The sequence below is a fragment of the Parasteatoda tepidariorum genome, chromosome 2 (genome assembly GCF_043381705.1).
Source record: "Parasteatoda tepidariorum isolate YZ-2023 chromosome 2, CAS_Ptep_4.0, whole genome shotgun sequence".
Lineage (NCBI taxonomy): Eukaryota > Metazoa > Arthropoda > Arachnida > Araneae > Theridiidae > Parasteatoda > Parasteatoda tepidariorum.
Genome location: NC_092205.1, coordinates 34,607,994 through 34,628,829, shown reverse-complemented (window position 1 = coordinate 34,628,829; position 20,836 = coordinate 34,607,994). Strand labels below are relative to the sequence as shown.

Sequence of the window (20,836 nt, the reverse complement as noted above, 5' to 3'; positions counted from 1 at the left end):
GAGAAAAAAATCCAAATAAGACAACTTCAATAACAAAACAATGTTTTTGCTCCTTGTATCATTTTACAAACCAGTACTCATTATCAATATTGTCTGTGATAAAATAATATCATAAGTTTTAATTCATATTTTTATTAATTAATATTCAGCAGTAACAAAGATGTAAAAGTTTTACGGAATTAAAAACCTGAAGTTAAGCCTAAAAATTTATTAAATATTTTCATAATTTTCTTTTTGAATTGTTCCTTAGTAAATCGTGATGATATTTGGAATAGAACATTTCAGTAAGAAAAGTTGTTTACTTTTCATTATAAACTATCAAAACTGAAGTTTTTTTTTTAATCTTATTTTAAATCTATTACCAATAAATCCACACACAAAAAAAGGATAAGGTGTACTTTTGGCTATGTAGACTAAGTAGACTAAAGCGAAAAACAATGTAAATAAAGCACAAATGAAAGTACATATATTTACATACTATAGTTTCAGTACTATAAACAAGATCCTTCCTCAGTATCTAAGTGTCAAAAAATCTAAATGTCATTTTTTGACAATGAGACATTGAGGAAGGTTCTTGCTTATCGAACTGAAACTATAGTATGTCCCTTTTTGTATTTTCATTTGTGCTTTATTTACGTTTTTTGCTTTAGTCTATTACCAATACTTAAATAATTGAGGGACTGGATGCAGGGACCAATTCAATCCGAAATCTACAAAAAAATAAATAAAAATTTATGTATTTTTAACTGTGGACAAAGTAACTGTTTCTATTACTGCAAAAATCGGGCAGTCGATAGTGCGGAATGAACTACACAAACCTATTGTCTTTTTATATTCCTTTTGTTTTCCTCCAACGATTTATAAATCTGGTCTTGTCTTTCACCATGCTCCTAAATGTGATAAAAGGGGAGTTCAGAGATCAGAACAACTTTTATAAATTCTATATTTTTAACTAACATAAACGGTAAAACTTTGCCAGAATCTGATTTTTGGCGTTATGATTTTGCCATTGCAAGACAATTGTCTCCGCAATCGAAAAACACAATTGTCTCGTAGAACCTAAAGATTGTTCTTTGAAAGCTGTGCCGTCATATGAAATAATCACTTTTAGTAAATAATATATTTTTGTAACTGTTGATGGTTTATAACAATTATTCGTAACTGTTAGGTTTGTCCATTTATGGTCGGTGTCTCCTATGCTAATTATGAAAATGGCACAAGTGCCAGTATGATTAAATATAAAATTTGAAAATGAAACTCATCTAAGTTTAATTTTTAAAATACTTGAAAAGTTACCCCAACGCTGCGTAGTTAATAAGGCTCATAAAAACATATAAAAATTGAGAATTATTCATTGGTTTTAGTAGTTTTTTAGTCAGTGAAAAAATTTCACCAAATTGGTGATTTTTTTTTAAAAGACTTAAGTTTTTAAGATCTTCGAAGTCCATACTTTTTATCAGCTTTATAATTATAATGTATACAAATATGAAATTGAACTAAAGCTTAAAGTTTAAGGCACTTAAATTGTAGCTTTTGTTCTTTCTTTAACAAGGGTTAGCACTATATTATACTTGTTTAAAATTAAAATTAACCTCAAAGTTTAAGGCACTTAAATTGTGGCTTTTATGCTTGCACTATATTCGGTTTATATTGGCACGTTATGAAGATTTATATATAGCATCACATGAGGTAGTAATGAAAAATTGTTTCAGTTCAGGCGGTAAGGTTTAAAAGAGTTGTTGCTTTTTCCCATTTTAGTTGGTTGATCTTCAAATTACCATAATTGGCTTGTAAGCTCACAATTTTTTTCTTTAAAAAAATAGTCAAACATTATTCTCTTTATTTAAAGAAAAATAAGTACTTTATTAAATAATTCAGTTTTTTTATGCAATTCACTTTAACGGGCTTATTTTGCCCTCATTATAACAATAACCTATTACGGTACATTAGAAAAATATCAGTGTTTAGAATACTGGACAATTGTACACCGAGCAATGATTTTTAACCATGAGAAGACATCATAGTGTAAGGAGTACCATGCAATGGCACTTAACCTTAGAAAAAACGTAAGTGTGCGGAATACCGTACAAATGTAAATCGGGCAATGACACATGCACATCTCTTGTTATCTCTTATTATCTCCTCTTATTATTAATTCAATTATTATTAATAATAAATGGTTATAATTGATGAGAAAAATCATTTTTAATCCGTTTGTCATGCATTGATGTTTTCTGTATTATGATGCCCTTAATCCTTAACAAAAAAAGAACAAAATTAATGAATATATAAAGCTTATCCTAACTATTAATATCATAAAGGAATGTTTCAGAATAAAATATTGTGTTGTATCATATTGCGCTTTTAAATTAAATTTTGAGATTTGTTTTGAAGTTAAACTAGTTTGCATCGCCATATACCTTCTCACTTTAAACAGGACTACTAATCGAGTCTTTTCGCCCTTTCTCACCGTTTCAAATGGAACAATTTTCGCCTGCCTCTTCAATTTGGAACTCCTGAATTGGGACTCCATTCTTGCCAAGAGGGCCTCTAGGCACACACTTAATATTTCGTTCATTAATTTGTCACAGCGCCAAAAATCATTTTTTAAAAATCTGGCAAATTTGTCCCAGTTTACTGTACCTTTAGTTTTTAAATTTCTCTTGTTTTAGATATGGTGAGAGACTTGTACATATATCGATACACTATTGATGTGTGTTACTTATATTTGAGGTATGATTTCTTAAGTCGCCAAACAATAAGCACTAATCGTTGTTGCTGCATAATTTTTCAAATTGAACACTTTATGAAAAAAAAATAATAATAAAAATTCGTCATTAAAACAATTATTTCTCGCAAAGGCTGCTCTATTAGATTGAAGTACCTTTTTATGTTGAAGCTCTTTTCATCATAATTTTGCTGATTAGTTGGGATGGATATTATTTTTTGGGAATTAATATAGCATAAATTCTATCCTACTTGAAGTAAAAAGTTCAATATAATAACCTTATTTTTCTTTTATTTCCGCACTAAAAGTTCAAAATATTTTTTTTACATATTTTTTGTGAAATATAGGTATAAATTTTCCGTATATATTTTTCTTGAGTATATATTTTATGCACAGAAAATAATCGTACTTTATTTCAATGATATTAACAACAAACATTCATCTGATATATTTGTTTCAATCTTTAAATCAATATAAAATTTTGAAAACTAATCAACAGCTCAGAGTGGGCATTGGTCTTCTTTAGAATATTTTTCCAGTCCACCCTTTTGTGGACAACTGGCATCCAATTCTTTACTTTAATTACGGTAAATTATTGTTCTAGACAGTCTGTCCATCGTTTATTTATTTATTTTTATGCTGTTATCATTTTTATATAACTAGTGTAATTCAAAGTTGTTTTTTCCCCTTATACACCATTGTCACACAGTCCTGAGGACTCTCCTTTCAAATATCGAGAGAGCATTTTCATCTTTTGTTTGAGGGTCCATGTTTCCGAAGTATTCGTTAAAACTGATTTTTATTAAGAGTTTCATAAAGTAATATTTTAGTTTTTCTTTCAATTAAATGAGACTTTAAGTGGCTTCTTAGTCCATAAAAGCATCGATTAACAGCTGAAACTCTCTTCCTTATTTCTTACACTAACTTCATTTTGACAATTTCGGATCTCAAATAGGTGAAATGTTTCACACATTCAAAATTATAGGTTTCAAGTATTAAAAATATCATTAGAATCTTTACCAGAATACTTAGATTTTGTTTTATCTTCATTGATTATGATATTCATTTTCTTAGCGGCAGATTCCACTGCTATAGAGGATTCCCTTAGTATTTTTGCATATGCCGAAAATCTGTATAGTTCTACTAAGAAACGTACCCTTGTATTGATAGCAGTAATGATATCTAATAAATAAAAATTCATGTTAAACACAAGCGACCTAGATTTATCTATAATTGGATTCAAATACTGGTCCTAGTTTACATCCATTATTTACAGCATTAACTTGTAAATGCTGTTTCTAACCGTGGTAATCGTGAATGGTTTTCTTCTCCTTTTAACACAAATGTTCATTAAAAAGAATATTCCATGAAGATGAGTTTGTCGTTCGTAACTCAGAAGTTCTTTTGTCGTCTGAGGATAGTTTCTTACTGCTGAGCATCAGAGAGAAATCTAATCCTATGCCGAAATAGACAAGTCTTAGCGACACCCAGAAACTGGCTAGCGAGAAGCTGAAAATAAACACCAAGGAAGGAATTGGAAGATTGTAATTTCTAACTACCTCTGGACAAGCTATACATTTATTTTCGTGTCCAAGAGGTCATCTGTTCGATCCCCGCCGGCCGAAGACACCCTGTGTAGTAAATGGTGACTGATGCAAGTTGAATCTGTTGAGTCGCAAAGTCCTCCATGTTCCCATAACAAATCATGCCTCTGGGGGTACTGATCCAGAATTTTCCTTGTCTTCTGGATTGGTTCAAAATTACAAATCTACGGAGTTGAACATTATTAGTCGTGAACCCAAAAGTTCAACGAAGGTTATAAAATATATTGCAAATATAATAATAGGGTTTTGAAACTGGGTTGCCTTGACTGTTACAGTTGGCATGATCAGGATCCAATATGAGAATGCCCTTAATAAAATTAGAAAACCAGTCCGAATTTCGGTATTTCTCTTGTCTGACCCACCACCTCACTTATAATGAAATGGATTTATTTTATAAGCTAGAAATTCTGTTGTAATTTGTATTATTTTGACCATTATTAAAATTTGTTTTTACGGCTTTTAGCAAATTATCAAAAACTAAAAACATTTTTATATCTTTTGGTCATCGAGAAATTAATAAGTCTTATAAATATTTTTTCTCAAAATATCTCTAAAGCTTTTGATTGTCGCTTATGCCTTCATAAACTAACTAATTGTAAAATTCTTTTTTATTTTATAAATTTCTAGAAAACTAAAGTTTGAAATCTTTCCTCGCTTCAATACACCTAACCAATTGTTAGACTTTAAAAAAATCATTAAATTAACCTTAAAGCAGATAGTAATGGAATTAATTTGATAGTCAACAATTTTGTAAGTACTTATCCGTTAATCAAAAACGAAGATTGGCGTATAGCGATCATAGGTTGCACAAACAGCCTTCTTTGTGAAGAATCATTTATGCGTTAAGCTGATATATCGCTACTAATTTTCTTCAGAATACTTTAAAAACTTGGAGCCACTTGGAGCAAGGAATTTCGCCTAGTACTTAGCTATTGCAGAAGTACCATTTTATTTTTATTGTAGAAATCGCAATATGTTGCTTATTAGTAATCTTCCAAAGAAAAATCTTAACTATCCTCGATATAAATTTAGTTTTATGTCGGCATTTTCATTCAGCTTTCAGATATAACCGTTACTTACCAATTGAATCGCTACATGCAGAAAGAATTTCAGTTCTATTATTTTGATAATTGCTAATTATTTTTGAGAAAAATAAAAATATTATAATTATTATCAGAGCGAAAACCCTTCTTGCATGCTGCAATTCAATCGTTACATGCTGTGCACTAAAGCCAAATTTTAGTACAGAGGATTTTAAAAGATAATTCCCAGCCTAATTTTGATTTTGAGAAAATCGGATACCCTTTTACTGAAAAAACATATTTAGATTTTCTTTTGTTTATGAATGTCTGTTAAATTTTAAATAGTATCACTGTATCTTAATTAAATTTATTTATGAAGTATCTCTTAACAAATTTTAATCCATTATTTTACTGTAATAATCCATCTCATTATAACTATCTTGCGTTTTTGCTTTCAAGAGCTTTTCGAAAATTATCTTAAAAACACTTTTCGTTTCTTGAACCTCAGGAAATTCCTTCAACTTGGATCGCTCACTTTGACAAATAACAGGTAATTCAATGTCAACTAAATCACACCACAAACTACCATCAGATTCAGATTGTTGCCAAAGATTCCTCGTATCATTCTTTTGCTCGGCTTCATCAAAATGTATTTCTTTTTCATTGATTGACGAATCTATTGTCGGTAAGACGGAACTTAAACGATCTCTAAACGCTCGACAATTTTCTTCACCATATCGCTCCAAAGGTTTTTTCATTAAGGAATCTCGGGGACTTTCTGTCTTTTCAGACGGGGTGCTGTACCTGTACTCTTCCTCAAAGGCATCATCAAGATATTCACCTGGATCTTTTAAAGTGCTCTCATTTTTCTGGTAGACATTTGACAAATTTTTCTCAAAATCCTTTGCTTGATTATGTAAGGAATCACTCAAGTCCATGTTGGTATGGGAAATGCTGACCCCAGAAGAGTTATCATCTGGAAATGGTACAACTAAAAATTTGCGAATGTTGGGAGAGTAAACACCTTTTATGAAAGCTGCGCTGAATTTCAAAACTTCCGCGTCTGTTTTCTTGTTAGAAGTTACGATGTAAAACTTTTTAATGCGTTTCAAAAGCTCAGGGTTCGAGAATTCGGCAGGATTAGTTGTTGAAAATGTTACGTTTTCTGTTTTTATTTCCTCTTCCTTGGTATTTGTTTTTTCTTGTTTATCAATGGAAATACCGGGATCAATTGGATTTGTACTGAGATTTACTGGAGGCATGAAATAACGGTATCTGTGCTCTTTTTTCTCAGAGGCTATCTCTTTATTTGGTTTTGCCTCATTTAATGGTTTGTCTATTACTGGACAGCGAAATTGGCCATTTTCGCATTCAAGAAATTGATCAATAAATTTTCGATGAAACCAATCAAAAATCATATTCGGATACTACAGTTTGATTCAGAAAGGAAAATTTAAATTTAGCAATCTCAAAGATAAAGACAATTTGAATAGTTGATTGCTAATCGAAGAATTTCATTCACGAGCAAAAAATACATAAGTTTAGAAATAGTTTTTGTGTGACTTTATACTTACGCCTATCCCAAAATTTGACTGGGATCTGGGAGAGAAATCAGTTACTCATACATATTTTTAATAAATAATGAATATATATTTTTTAAGCAGCTTTTCTTTTTTAGTTCAGTTTTTTGCATAAACGAATTACATTGTAAATAAATGAGTTTCATGTTTTTAACTTGTTTTGATATTTTGTCCCGGATCTTATTGTATTTACAGCTTTCCGTGATTATAATTTATTATTTTGATCGAGTTTTTACCATTCCGAAAAGCTAATTTTTTTTCTATTATTGAGTTATTTAAATATCCAAAGTCTATTCTTAAGTTTATGTATTACAATTGTATGTAACTTCACACCTCAATCCAATCAATAATCCAATGTGTAAGTAAAAAGTACACTTGGAGTCTATCATATTTGAATGAGAGGTAGGTTGAATGTTTATATAAGTTTAGTCATCTACCTTGTCGTCTAATCCCCGTACCATATTCGTCGCTTTGTAATTTTACTTTACTTTATCACCAAGCTAATATGATGCAATGGATTTTTCTCCTCACTCCCCGCATGCTAGGAATTTTAAAATAAACTAAGATTGCAATGGAAACTCACCAGTTAGCTGTAGAAATAAACTTATTCTCATATACAACAATAATCGGTAATGTCCATGACAGTTAGGTGAAACAGCAGGGGAACTCATAAACATCGCCAGTGATTTTAATTATTTTCTTTAAAAAAATTTTGTTCTTTTAAGCGTAAAAGGTAATAAAATATCAGTTTCATTTCCAATCCTGCATATTTCTAGACAGCATCTTTCTATCAAAAGCCATGAAGCTTAGAGATAGCGGGTTCGATTCCTTTCATAAATCTAAATGTAACTTACATTTTTCTTTGTTACGTCCTTTTGTAATCTATATTATTTACTAATCTCTATAGAGAAAGAATGCTGGATTGTTGATAAGAAGCAATCTGAACGGCGTAACTTACCAAACTGTCTTCTTCATCCTGCGATTAAGATAAGGTATTACATTTGCATGAATCCTTTGCACTTATGCTTATAAAACCTCGTCAAATTAAAGGACAAATAGCGCCAAATAGAGAAGCGACAGCACAAGGACAGAGCTATATGATTATGTCGGAATACGTACCCGCTACCTATTAGCTTTAGAATATTTTGCGGAAGAACAATACCCCTCGGACATGTAGGTTTCTACATGCTTTGTAGCAGTAGGCAGCCAGGAGCTTTTTGAATAAACAAACTACATTCATTAGTTTTATGTGTTTAAAATTTTCATAGATTTATTGTAGTTTTCTAGCCCACTGAACAGTTTTTTTGCTGGTAATAGGTTAAAATATAAGTAAAATGTGTTATCAATGGTTTATGTTTGGCGACTTAAGCGAAAATTTATTTTAAAACTGGACTTATAACACTATCTTCAAAAGAATTATGGTATGTCATTAAACATTTCTTATACGTTTATTTAATCATCGATATTATTATTTATTTAAAATTTGATATTGACTTGTGATATTAGATGTTTTATTTTGATTCAGTTTAGTTTGATTTAATTGTCGTTAATAATAATATCTAATTTTGAAATTATCAGAAAAAGTTTCGTCGTAAAATGTTAGAATAAAAAATTGCTGTAAAGCAAGAGATAAAATTATTCGTATAAGTAATTTTAATTGTTAAAAAAATAAAACAAATATATCATGTTCCTGGCGTATAAAAAATATTTCACGCATAATTCTAGAACATAACTAATACGTCGTATACAACTCGATAGTTAATACATTCTTGGTCGTTTAAGAATTTCATGCTATTGAAAATTAAATCGAAAGTTGGTGTTATGGTTTTATAGTTATATGTGATATTAAATGTATTTATATGCATGTTTAAGATGTCTTTCTAGATAACTGAAAAATATATCATAGAGACATTAGTCTTCCATGTTATTGTGAGTGTGTGTCGATTTAATAAGTGTTTACACTAAAAACATTTTGTAGATCTCATAATAGCTTTTGATGTTGTATGTAGAACAGAGTGTAGAGTATGATTATTTTAAAACTTGAACTATTCACTTATTTTAGTTTAGTATTCAATTATTTATATTTGATGGTGATATATGAAAATTGTTTTTCATAATTACTTAGAAATTATAATGAAATATGTTATAGATTAGTATAAATTTTGCGAAATTGCACGTTTGGAAAATTCCACAGCTTTAATACATGTTCTTGAAATCTTATTTGCATTACCGTGTTTTGTAAAATGTTCTCCGAAATTTAAATTTCTTTTTAAAACTTTGGCAGTTTTGCAGTTCTCAATTACGATATTGTTTGTTAAAATTCAAAAATCTCAACTACTTTAACTAACTGAATTATTGGCTGATTTGTAATGGTAATCATAGTTTCAGTACTGCCTAAAGAAAACTCGATTTGTTTTCAATATATTTCCGTGCAAATGCGCTAGCTTTCGTGTGTGCTTTTCTTTACATTTTAAACCTTTTAAATTTTGGCAAAGTTGAATATTCATTTTCAACATCCACTTTAATGCAAAATCTATTTTATATAAGATATTATAAAATAATATTTTGATATATTCAGATATGTTCGTATGTCACCCACCAAACATTGGCAGAAATTTCCAAAAATCCCAATATAAAATATCTGGTATAGAAAATAGAATAAATCTTCCAAATGGTAACCTTAAATTACTTCCACTAATAGCATTATTGTACCTACAAAAAATATTGAGAAATACAGGGGTTGTGTTTATTTTTTAATTAAGTTTATATTAGAGAGGAGACGGTACCCGTCTACTGATAAAAAATTTCGGGTGAGCTCGGATTTTTGATAAAAATTTCATAAACTTTCTTACAACTTTTAAACAAACATTTATTAAGCATAAAAAATTTTAAATTTATAAGGTATAAACATTTACAGCGATCTGCTTTTTCTGTTCACGGCTTTTCCTTTGTGAGGTTAACACTAGTTGTCAAATCTATTTATTTTGCTTTATATTTTCATCAGTTTTTGTCATCTCGGAATTTCAGTTGGTTCCATTTTTCTCTTCGCTTTTCTTTCTCAGCTTGATAATACAAACGTTTTTAATTTACTAATTTCCTTGTCTAGACATCGAAGGCCGAGTAACCAGATCGCAAAATTTGGTCTTTATCCAACTTATTTCTTGGGCTCGGATTAAAATTCTTCAGGCTCGGACCTCCTAAAACGAGCTCGAGTTCATCTTTAGTATCCAGCCGGTATAATTATTGAAACACATTTTTCATGTCAGTTTAAATTTATTGGTTATTATTAAATTCATTACTATGAATGCATGCTGTGTGTGCATGCTTTAACTGTGTTTTAATGAATCTTATTATCCTTTGATAATATAAACTAATTCTTATTTAAACACTGTTGAACTTCAACAGAATCTGTGTCTTAATATAAATATTTATATAAATTTTTACGCTTTAGTACTTTTTGCAAGCTTGAGCTTTTTATACTATTATTAACCTTAACTATTTGAAGCTTAGCAATGAAATAAATTGGATTCTTTGTAAATTTTCGATTCACTATATTACATTACATTAATTCCATACCCTTTACTGCGAGGATAAATTTTTCAAAACCATGATATAAGTTTTAAATTTAGTGAAAGAACGTGCATTAAATTAAACCGTCCAAGAGAATTACAGCATTTAACCTTCAAAGGGTGGTATAAAATTTGATATAAGCATTTTCCATGGTTTTCGCCTAATCCTCAAAGGAAATTTAATAGCAGAAATGTTTACAATTGATATTAAATGGGGAAGTATATTTGAGGAATTATTTCAATAAATTCATTTTTATGATTTTCCTTAATTTAAAATGAGTTGGTGAAAAAGTTTCTTTCGTTTTGAAAATATATTATAAGAAATGCACTAGAAAATACAGATTACGTTGTAAACCTGTAATTTCTGATTAATTTCTATCTAAAAATGTTTGAGGAAATGATTTGAGATGCTTAAATGAAAATTTTATTTGAAAGTTTTTTTAGGTAGAGTGTTCTACCTTTATGTATTTTTGGACACTTCAGCGGTTGCAAATCGATCGAAAAGTGAGGAGAAAGCAAAAACGCTATTGAAATCTACAAATTAATGGTGAAGTAGGGATGAAAAATAGCAAAACCAGTTTGATTGCCCGATGAAACTTCAGAGGGAAACCGATGAAATCACCTTTCAACGCTTCTGTGACTCTTCCGGCAATCAAACAGGTTTTTGTTTTCAGCCATGATTCCTCAATAGTGATTTGTTTGATTTCGATACCGTTTGTGTGTTTTTCTCGCAGAAATATGATTTTGCGACTTTTTTTTCCCTCTTTTTTTTAACCATTTAGTTTTTTTTAATGTTTAAAGATTTTTTTTAATGTGAAAATGATCAAATGGATTATAATTATATTCAGAAATGAACAAAATCAAAATTTTTACACCATATTTTAAAATTAATTTAACGATTTCTCGTTGTTGCTAAGTGCTGTTGCTCTGTCAATTCCTTAGCTAGACACATGCATTGCAATTTTTATTGTTTATTAACCCTAGATAACTAAACATTCGTCTGATAGACTACCGAGCCCTGCCGGTTTTGACTGTTCGAGTTGTACCAATTATTTTCACACTAGATCATTCACAATACCTAACCAGTAAAATGAGTTAATTGAAGGTGATTATTACTGCTGTACTCTTGATACTTTTTGAAATTTGTTGCAATCGTTGTCTAACAGTCAAATATTTTGTTGCAACATGCAGAAGTTTGCGCCAATTCCATAATTGGCCACTGTGTGCATTTTTGCGTTTTCCTGCCTTTTATCGCAAACGCAGAATTTGTACTTTCTTTCCATCTAATCAGTCGCCTATCATACAAATGCTACTGTTGTAGCAGGGCTGTTTGGGGAAAGCACATTTTCAATATTTGCCACGAGTGCAAACGATAATTCTTACCATATTTCTATTTTTTTAATGGAAGTCTTAAAGTTGAGTTAATTTACTTGAAATAAATTGAGGAAATATATAAATATACTTGTTTCTAATTCCTAGTCTTTCAATCGAATGATTAGTTACAAACTAACACTGATTTAAATTTAGTTATCTAGAGTTAAGCATATATTTCCGAATTATTTGCCACTTTTAAAATTGTTTAAAATGCTCCGCGTTGTTTGTAACATAATAATATGATCAATTAATGTAAATACAGAGTGATTTTAAAAATATAAAATTTTGTCCATTTATCATTAGATTCCATTTTTCACATGAAATATTATGAAGAAGTGCTGTTTATATGAAGTATTTATGAATCTCAAATTATAAAGTTACAATTTTTTGGTTTAAAAAAAACTGTTTAAAATTTTTTTAAATTTTTTCATGCAAGCAATATATCAAATATTGCATTATCACTTTCAATCACGATCAAAGATTCAAATTTGTGATATTTTTAGACAGTGGGGAAAAAAGTAAGCAAGTACAATCAAATGTCGGAATTCAATCGCTAATTATTGTGATGTGCCGCGCCAATACTTGTGCTATTTTTCTTTTTGTATTAGTGCCAAATTTTATACACATATATATCAATATCTCAATGTGATAGTTTTAAGAACAATCTTTACTGTTCGATATCTATGTTGTCGTGTGATATATTATAAAGCTTAAATGTTACAAAATGACTGTCCGTATGCAAATTATTTTGTATTGTATTTGTAAGCTTAAATGTTAAAATCGTTGTACTTGTTCTATTTTTGTTAGAAATAAACTGCTTCAGCATATTCATCAATTGTTATTGTTTTTATAAGATTTTTTTTTAATTTTTTACTGTGCTCATTGAAACACACTATTGTTGGTATGGAAAAATATTTTGCTTTGGATAAACTGATGGCATGGCGAATTTATAACTTATAAAACCCAGATTTTAAAATGAGGGACCAGATTCCACAATGATCCGGGGAACAATAAAGGTAGGTCGGGATAGTAGGCTGGGCCCATGTCCGAGAGTTCGTGGGTTCGAACCCCGCCGCCCAAAGACTCCCCGTGTAGTAAAGTGACTGATGCACGTTAAATCTGTTGAGTTGCAAAACTGCGCCACTGGAAAACAAGAACTATCGCACCCCCTCTGCCTAAACAGACATAAGTCAACAACATCAACAATAAAGGTGAACAATTCATACAGGTGTTCCCAAATGGTGTTCCGTGGAGCACTCGGGTTCCGTGAAAGGCTCACAGAGTACCCGCGAGTTTAAATATTTGAAACTAGTAATGATTTTTGTAACGTGTCATAATTATAATATCCTAACCATAAATCATCATTTATTTGATATTTTGATTATTTTTATGAAATTATTTAAGTAAAATATCAATAAAAAAAGAAATAAAATCTTTTTAAAAAATATTGATTTCAATAACAGTATATTGAATAAATAATGAAAAGAATATGCATTTATAAATGATTACGCCATTTTTTTCGCTCGAACTTTGAAACTCAAAGTAGACCATATCCTATTATGTTGTTCCGATAACCATTCTCAATGTTAATAGATTCTTTTTTGAAAACTATAATTTGGCTTATTTTATTCAATTTCAGCTTATGAATACAACAAAAACAAAATCAGAGCCTCGATGCCACTTTAGATCATCAAATCCAACTGTTTGTCATAAAATTTATAATTTTATAACCAAAAATGATTAATGAAAAAAATTATTCATACGAAATATCAAAATAATAAATCTCCTTTCGTTGATTGGTATATTTACAACTACAACCGGACCTCTATTGAACGAAGTCGCTGGATCCCAATAATAAGTTCGTTATATGGAAAACTCATTACATAGAAAATCGCCTTTTGAAATATTTAAATACAAAAAAGGTTTTTAATTAAGCTCTAGTCATAATTAAAATAGCAATTGATACACCGTTATCTTGTAAACTGGTATCTACTATTTATTTTGTAAATCTTTACCATAAAATAAATCTGCATGGAAAGCAAGAATAGAGCCTAACATTATCCTGTGTTACACTATCATGCCACATACATTTTCAACTAAAAGAAAAGCTAGATTTATTGTAAAAGTAATTTTAAACATAGATTACCACATACGTTCTTAAGTTTAATTGCTACTGATAAAATCCTTTAATGTTGTCTGAGTTTTTCGTTTGAAATGCAAGCAAAAAGGGAAAGTGATTTTACTGCTTTCTCTAAAAGTAAGTGACTTCAAAAATCAATTTCCTTCATTAAATGGTTTAACAAGTTTGAAATGTTCTAAAATATTTTGAGAAATAGGGAAAGTGGATCTCAAAGAAAAGTTCGTTAAATAGAAAACTCACTTCGCTATTTGGAAGATATTTTACAAAGAAATTTCTAAAATGTTCTTGGCTCCTCGAAATAAATCGCAATACAGAGAAATTCGCAAAATGGAAGTTCGTTAAATAGAAGTCCGAGGTACTAATTTTATCCATAAATTTGGGGCTCTGCCAAAGGATGAGATTCCTTAGCCGGAAAAAATGGGAAACGCTGGAAAAATAGATTTTATTTTATCTTCTTTGAAGCAAGTAATAATAATAAAAAGAAGCTGCACCTTCCAGTGGATTTTTTCTTTTCTTTATGGGTATTGACGGGAATGAGTTCACAATACTTGTTAAAGCTGGCAGAGATTTGGATCAGTTCCTCATCGTTACCTCTGAAGACGCAAATGCAATTACCAAGCGCAAACTATTATTTTTCAATTCCAGATCTCAAATGCCCTAGAAGCCTCTAATTCGCAATTGCCAGACTAAGGTACAGGACACTTCAAGCCCACTGATATCTCCATGCAAGACCATTCTACCCTATACTCCAGATTCTACACTATATGCAGACATTGCCCCCAAACCCAATTTCAACTGTCAGGCCATTCTAGCTGCATTTTTTAAATTCGGATCATCACCAGAGGACATCCTATGCTGTCCAGAACTCGCAAAACTCATCCTCCAGACTTTTGGAAATATTTACTACTGAAATAGATAAGACAACTCTTTCTTTGCCGACGTCACTTTAGAGTTTGGTTCTTCAACATCATTAATGTCTCTCCGATGATATTTTAGAGTCTTAAGCTTATCCAGTTAAAAACAATGGCTCGGTAAGAAAGTGACCATAGATTGCCATAGAATGAGCTTAACACAACTCGAAACACCATTTTCAAGATTACTACTCGTGAAATTACTTATACTCTTTTTTTTTCTTCCTTATTTTGTATTAATTTAAGTCAAAATAAGTGAAAATTATTGTATTTAGCATTTTAAAAATTTATAGTTATGAAATGCAGCATTAAATACCAGTGTCTGTTTCTGCGGTAAAGGTAAAATCCTCTAAATCCGGCTCACTTCCAAACAATAATTTCTCATATTTCCAGTTATTTAGCTCTAAGAGAAACATTATTTGAGCTGGTTGCACAGCTGGGCTTTCGAATCCAGCCGGCCGAAGACTATCCGTGTAGTAAATGGTGACTGGTGTGCGTTAAATCTGTCCGGTCACAAAGTCCTCCATGTTCCCATAAAAAATTATATCTCCGAGGGTTGAGATTCCTTAATTGGAGGTTGATCGTTCTCTGGTTCAGGTTAAAATTACCATCTGTGGATGAATGAATGAGTCCGTCCTATAAACGGGTGTGGCAGATGTCATATTCTTGGTCATAGATGGCGCCACTGGAAAAAATAAAACAATCGCACCCATTGCCTTAATGGCCTATGACAACAACAACGGAAACATTATTCATTATGGAAATTCCTTAACCCCTTAACAATCGTTTGATTTTCAAGAAAACGATCATAAAAGTGCCTATTTTGCCAAATACGCGTATTTGATTTGTGCTGACATCTAGTTTAGAACAAACTAACTATCTATACAATTACCTTGAAAATATCCTGGTACTGCCATCTGGTGTGTAAAATGAGAAATAATATTTTTTCCTTGCAAAAGAAATGAATTAGTTTTATTCTTATTCGCGCGGTACTACTGAAGGCCGGAAATTTCACGGGAGCGAGAAGTAATTAAATTACGAAATCAATTATTGATAAATTTTTGAATATGAATGAAACAATTTCTTTTTCAAACTACTTTTTTTTTTTTGGAATTTATATTTTGGTACAAATATAATTCAAATAATCTAGCAGATGTTTTTAGTAACTCTACAAGACTGTTTTTTATAATTAAAAAAACTACAGCCAAAATATATTTTTGCTTGTAGTTAGAGCGTCAGAAAAATATATAAAGCGACACCGGTGTCCCATCTGCGCCAAAGGGTTAAAAATGACAAAATTGATAATAAATAAAGTTTCAGTAAAAATAGTTTTATTACTGAAAAAATGCAGTAATAGTATTATTACTGAACGAGTAATAAATATTTATTTCAAGAAAGTGAAAGTTCCGTGGAGCAAATTTTTTGAACGTTTATTATGTTATTACATATTAAAACACTTTTTAACTAAAGTAAAAAAATTTTTTGAAATCTATTATTAAGAATATTTAAAACTCAGAAACAAAGAAAGTCTAAGGTACTATTTGAAAGATGGGAAACTATTGCAAATTATTTATTTAAAAAATACAAAATTTTCACACACCTGTGCACATTTTTTTAAAAATTGTTTTAACTTTCAATTGCAACACTACTTATAATGGACCCCTTTTTCGCTAGAGAAAATAAATTTTATTTACTGCTTATTTTTAGAAAAATTTACAACTGAGAAATAAAGTACGAGGTAAAAGTTGAGACAAAAATATCTACCTCAAAATATTCACTAGGCCATTTGTCAAAAAAAGAAAAATTTTTTGTTTTTAAATTATTTTTTAGAAATCTAAAAACAAAATCTACTAAAGAACTTACCCATTCAAAAATCTTCATTGTTTGTCCTCACCAGTAAACAAAAATAATTTTAAAGTTGTATTCTTATTGTTTTAATTAATATCGTTTCGGTGCATTGTTGCCAGTAACAAACAATGTGATAGTTAAAGGATCTTAACAATTCAGTTTTTCTTACTATTACTAATCGATTGTTAGATGCTTTCTAACAATGGGTTACCAGCAAGTGACGAAGTGTAGGTTTCTCGATTCTCATTGGTTGTTGAAACGTGGCATTTGTTTACGTTATCAACTGTTCTTTCCCTTCTATTTCGAGTAAGCCAAGCCCGTAAAGTATCAATTCTCTTAAGTGCCACATTCTATGTTCTTACACAAAGATTATTTCACAAAGATTTCAATTCTTTCACTATATATTTGTTAACACGTGGCTGGGTGGCGCAGCTGGTTTGTCGTCGGCCTTCTGAGTTCAAGTCTGTGGGTTCGATCCTCGGCCCAGACACCGGATTTTCGGGATGCAGAAAATCCTCAGCGGCCATGTCGTATGATTATGCGGCATGTAAAAGATCCCTGGAGTGCCTTATTGGCTCTTGGCATTTCCGGCAAAATTAAATTCCTAGTGCACTTTAGCATCCAAATAGAGTCTCGGTGCTGCCATCTAGTGTGGCAGAAACTAGACGTCCAAATTAACATGACCAACGGTATCTCACCCATTGTGGTGGTCCTGAAAGAGTGGATACCACCTCTGGAGAACGCACTAGGTCTGCTTATCGGCAAGACCGATTGTGCAGCTCATTTGAAATAAAAAAAATAAAAATAATAATAAATAAAAATATTTGTTAACACAAAACACAGGCATGAAACCATGCAGAACTTAAACAAACTAGCTATGCATTGAAGTTGCCAGGTACACAAAAAAAAATATTTTACGGTTACAAAAAATACATAAACAAATTATAAATCTCAGTTAAGTAAAACACGTAGACGAGAAAGAATTATATTTCAATAAATTCGATGTGATATGGCGCTGTATTTAACATGCCATTTTGCTTATAAACGATCAGCTGGTGTTAACGTCATAGGTCACATAGGTATACATGATCTTCTTGAAGTGCAAGTATCCAATTCTCTTAATTTAAACAATTTTTAATTATTAATTTCTCTTTCGGTTGAGATTGGAATGTAGAGATTGATAATATTTATTTTTTAATTCCTACTGTATCATTTCATATCAGACTGCTTTGTGACCAAAGTTAACTCTCATTTTCTCCTGCTGCCTTCGGAAACATTTAAACCTAAGAAACAAAGTCGAAGAAAACATTTGAAAAATTTACGCCAGTACAATATATCTCTCTCAAGGTAATTAAATGTCCCACGGTGTTAACTTTTTTTAATTAATATTTTTCCGCTGTATCAAATAAAGTAAATTTTTAGCCAAAATGAATACTTCTTTTTTGGCTGATATTTTTTTAAAATAAATGAACAATTCAGAAGCAACGCTTAAAAAATCATTTTTAAAAATTAACTAGAGTGTGAAATATTTTCGCTAAAAAGTTAAGTCTCTTGAAATAATTTTATTTTATATCCGTGGTTCAACAGCAGACCCAGTTCTGGGGTTACGACAACTCAACTCAGAAACTGTGTGGCCTTGTAATTTTGAATCCAAGCCAAAAGACAAGGGAACTTCTGAATCAAGTATTGGGGAGAAATTTGCCTTCGTGGAGGAGTTTTTGATGAAACAAACTCACATTTGCGTTACACGGAGAGGAAAACTACTAAAACTTCTCGTGGTTAGCCTGACGGCAAGGGGACTATAACCCCTGATCCGTCTACCACTGAGGATATTTTACGTCAGCACTGTAGTAGGTGCGAGACTGTTGTGGAATTCGTATCGACTGAGATTCGAACCCGGTTCAATTCATTGGAAGGCGAACGCTCTATCCCCTGTGTCACCACGGTTCTCGCGAAGTAATTGAGTTTGATAAAAATTTTAACTGTGCATTTTATCATTATATTAGGCTACTTTTTTATGAAAATAAAAACATTATCTTTCTTTCCTACCTTTTTAGAAAAATAACAACAGAAGCAACTTGTAAGATATAATTTTAATAACTGTCACGAATACTAAATATTTATTTCAAAAATTAAACGCTTTGGGGTATAGTCTTTTTTTAAAAAAAATTTCTGATTGTCTATTGCGTCATTATATATTCTTTTACTTGCTTCCTTTTCATAACTCTTCTTTTCGACAATTATTAAAATAAAAAAAAAATTAAAATTGTCTTCCGGGAATTTTTACAAAAATTACTTAAAAAAAAAACTTTCACTTTAAAATTCATTGTCTCTTGCTTGAACAGGTCATGAAACAATAATAATCTTAAAATAACGCCTAGCATTGTTTAAATGGATTTTTGCTACGAACATTGTAATAGTAAAAAGACATTGTTTATATGTTTCGAACTTTTGCTAAGTGATTGTTAAATGGATGCTTTGTTGCAATTGTCTCTTATTGTTTTCTTGAGATTTAAATGCATTTTCTGTCATGAAATTTATGGGTAAAACTATTTTTCTTAATAGATCGTTTAATATTAAACTGTTTTTGACACCGAAATAAACTCTCATTTTTGTCTGCCATTTTCAAAAAAATTTACACAATAAATTTAAATAATTAGATTGTAATGTAATTGAATTATATTAGTTTTAAATGGATATGCATTTATATTATTTTTATAATAATCTATTACATTATTAATTATCAGATAATGTAAACATTTTTAGCAATAGTAAATATTTTTAGCATTTGTAAACACTTTTAGTACTAGTAAGCACATAGTAGACATTCAAACCACATGAATATTGGAAACATAAAATAATTTTAAAAATGGAATTCTAAATATATTTCCCAATATCGTTTAAATGCATTGTAACTATGAATAATGTGTTTGTGGCAGGACATGTCTTCATGAATTCATTTTGAATCTATAAATTATTTGTTCAAAATGCCATACTCTTGAAAAGTTAATGCTAAATGCTATTTTCACAATTTATGTCTAATAAAAATCAACCTAATCTTGAAACACTTTTTCATCACCCAAAATGAAGTAAAAGTATTATTAATTTTCTGTTCACAAGATATTAAATCTGAGAAACTTGCTTTCCAATTGATTATATTGGTAATGCTTAGAAACAACTCGTCTTTTCAGATACGACTCGTGAACTTTTTATTCTGGACACAGTTCAAAATATATGTTTAAGAAAATTGACACTTCACATTGCTCGAAATGCGTGTTTAAAAAACTGGACTTAGCATATGGCTCCTATCTACTAATATAGCTATTTGTATAAAGACTAACTAACCCAAATAAATTCTTAACGAGATGTCAGAATTTATCTTACTTTATTCATTTCCTTCATTCGTGATTTTAGGAAATAAATTAATTTTCCTAAAATCACTTAGTACAGTTTTCAAAATTAAGTCTTTTTTTAAAAAATTTTTTTGTCTTTCAGTTGTTTTTACAAGGTGGTTACGGATAACAATATTAAATTAGGTGTGCGAATTTAGATTTTTAAAAACCATTCATCGTTTAGAGTTCTAGACACGTAGAGATCGTCTAAATCCAGACATCGGAAGTTCAGGACTACGAAATTCTTCGTATAATTGTTGAATTTGGGTTGGAAGTTGAAAAGACGCATTCTTTGTTCAGTCCCATTTTCTTAAACATGCATTTTGAACTGTATCTAAAATTAAAATCTCACAGTCGAACTACGTGAGATTAATACACTGGTTATCATAAATTAAGGAAAAATCACAAAAATAGCGATAACTCTTTCAAAAGTAAGCCAAACCGTGCAAAATTTGCATATGTTGTCCACTAAGAGTAGCTGAGTAAAATTGCAATATGCAAATTAGTGGCGCTGCACTCGGCTTACGTCATCTGCCTGGAGCATAAAAGTCCAAGTTTGAGAGAAAGCACACAAATTTTACTGTGATTGCGACATTGAAAATCTGAGATAGCCAATTCGTAATAATGACCTCTAGGCATCATTTGCCTGAAGAACTACGATGGAGAGC

General features: G+C 30.5%; 1 long non-coding RNA gene across 1 annotated transcript in view; it reads left to right on the top strand.

The window, feature by feature from the left end:
- Positions 1-7,559: 7,559 nt before the first annotated feature.
- LOC107443648 (uncharacterized) overlaps positions 7,560-20,836 on the top strand; it is a 43,545-nt gene continuing 30,268 nt past the window's right edge. The window contains exon 1 of the long non-coding RNA XR_001584012.4: positions 7,560-8,355. This is a non-coding gene — a long non-coding RNA (uncharacterized lncRNA). The remainder of the gene's footprint in view (positions 8,356-20,836) is intronic.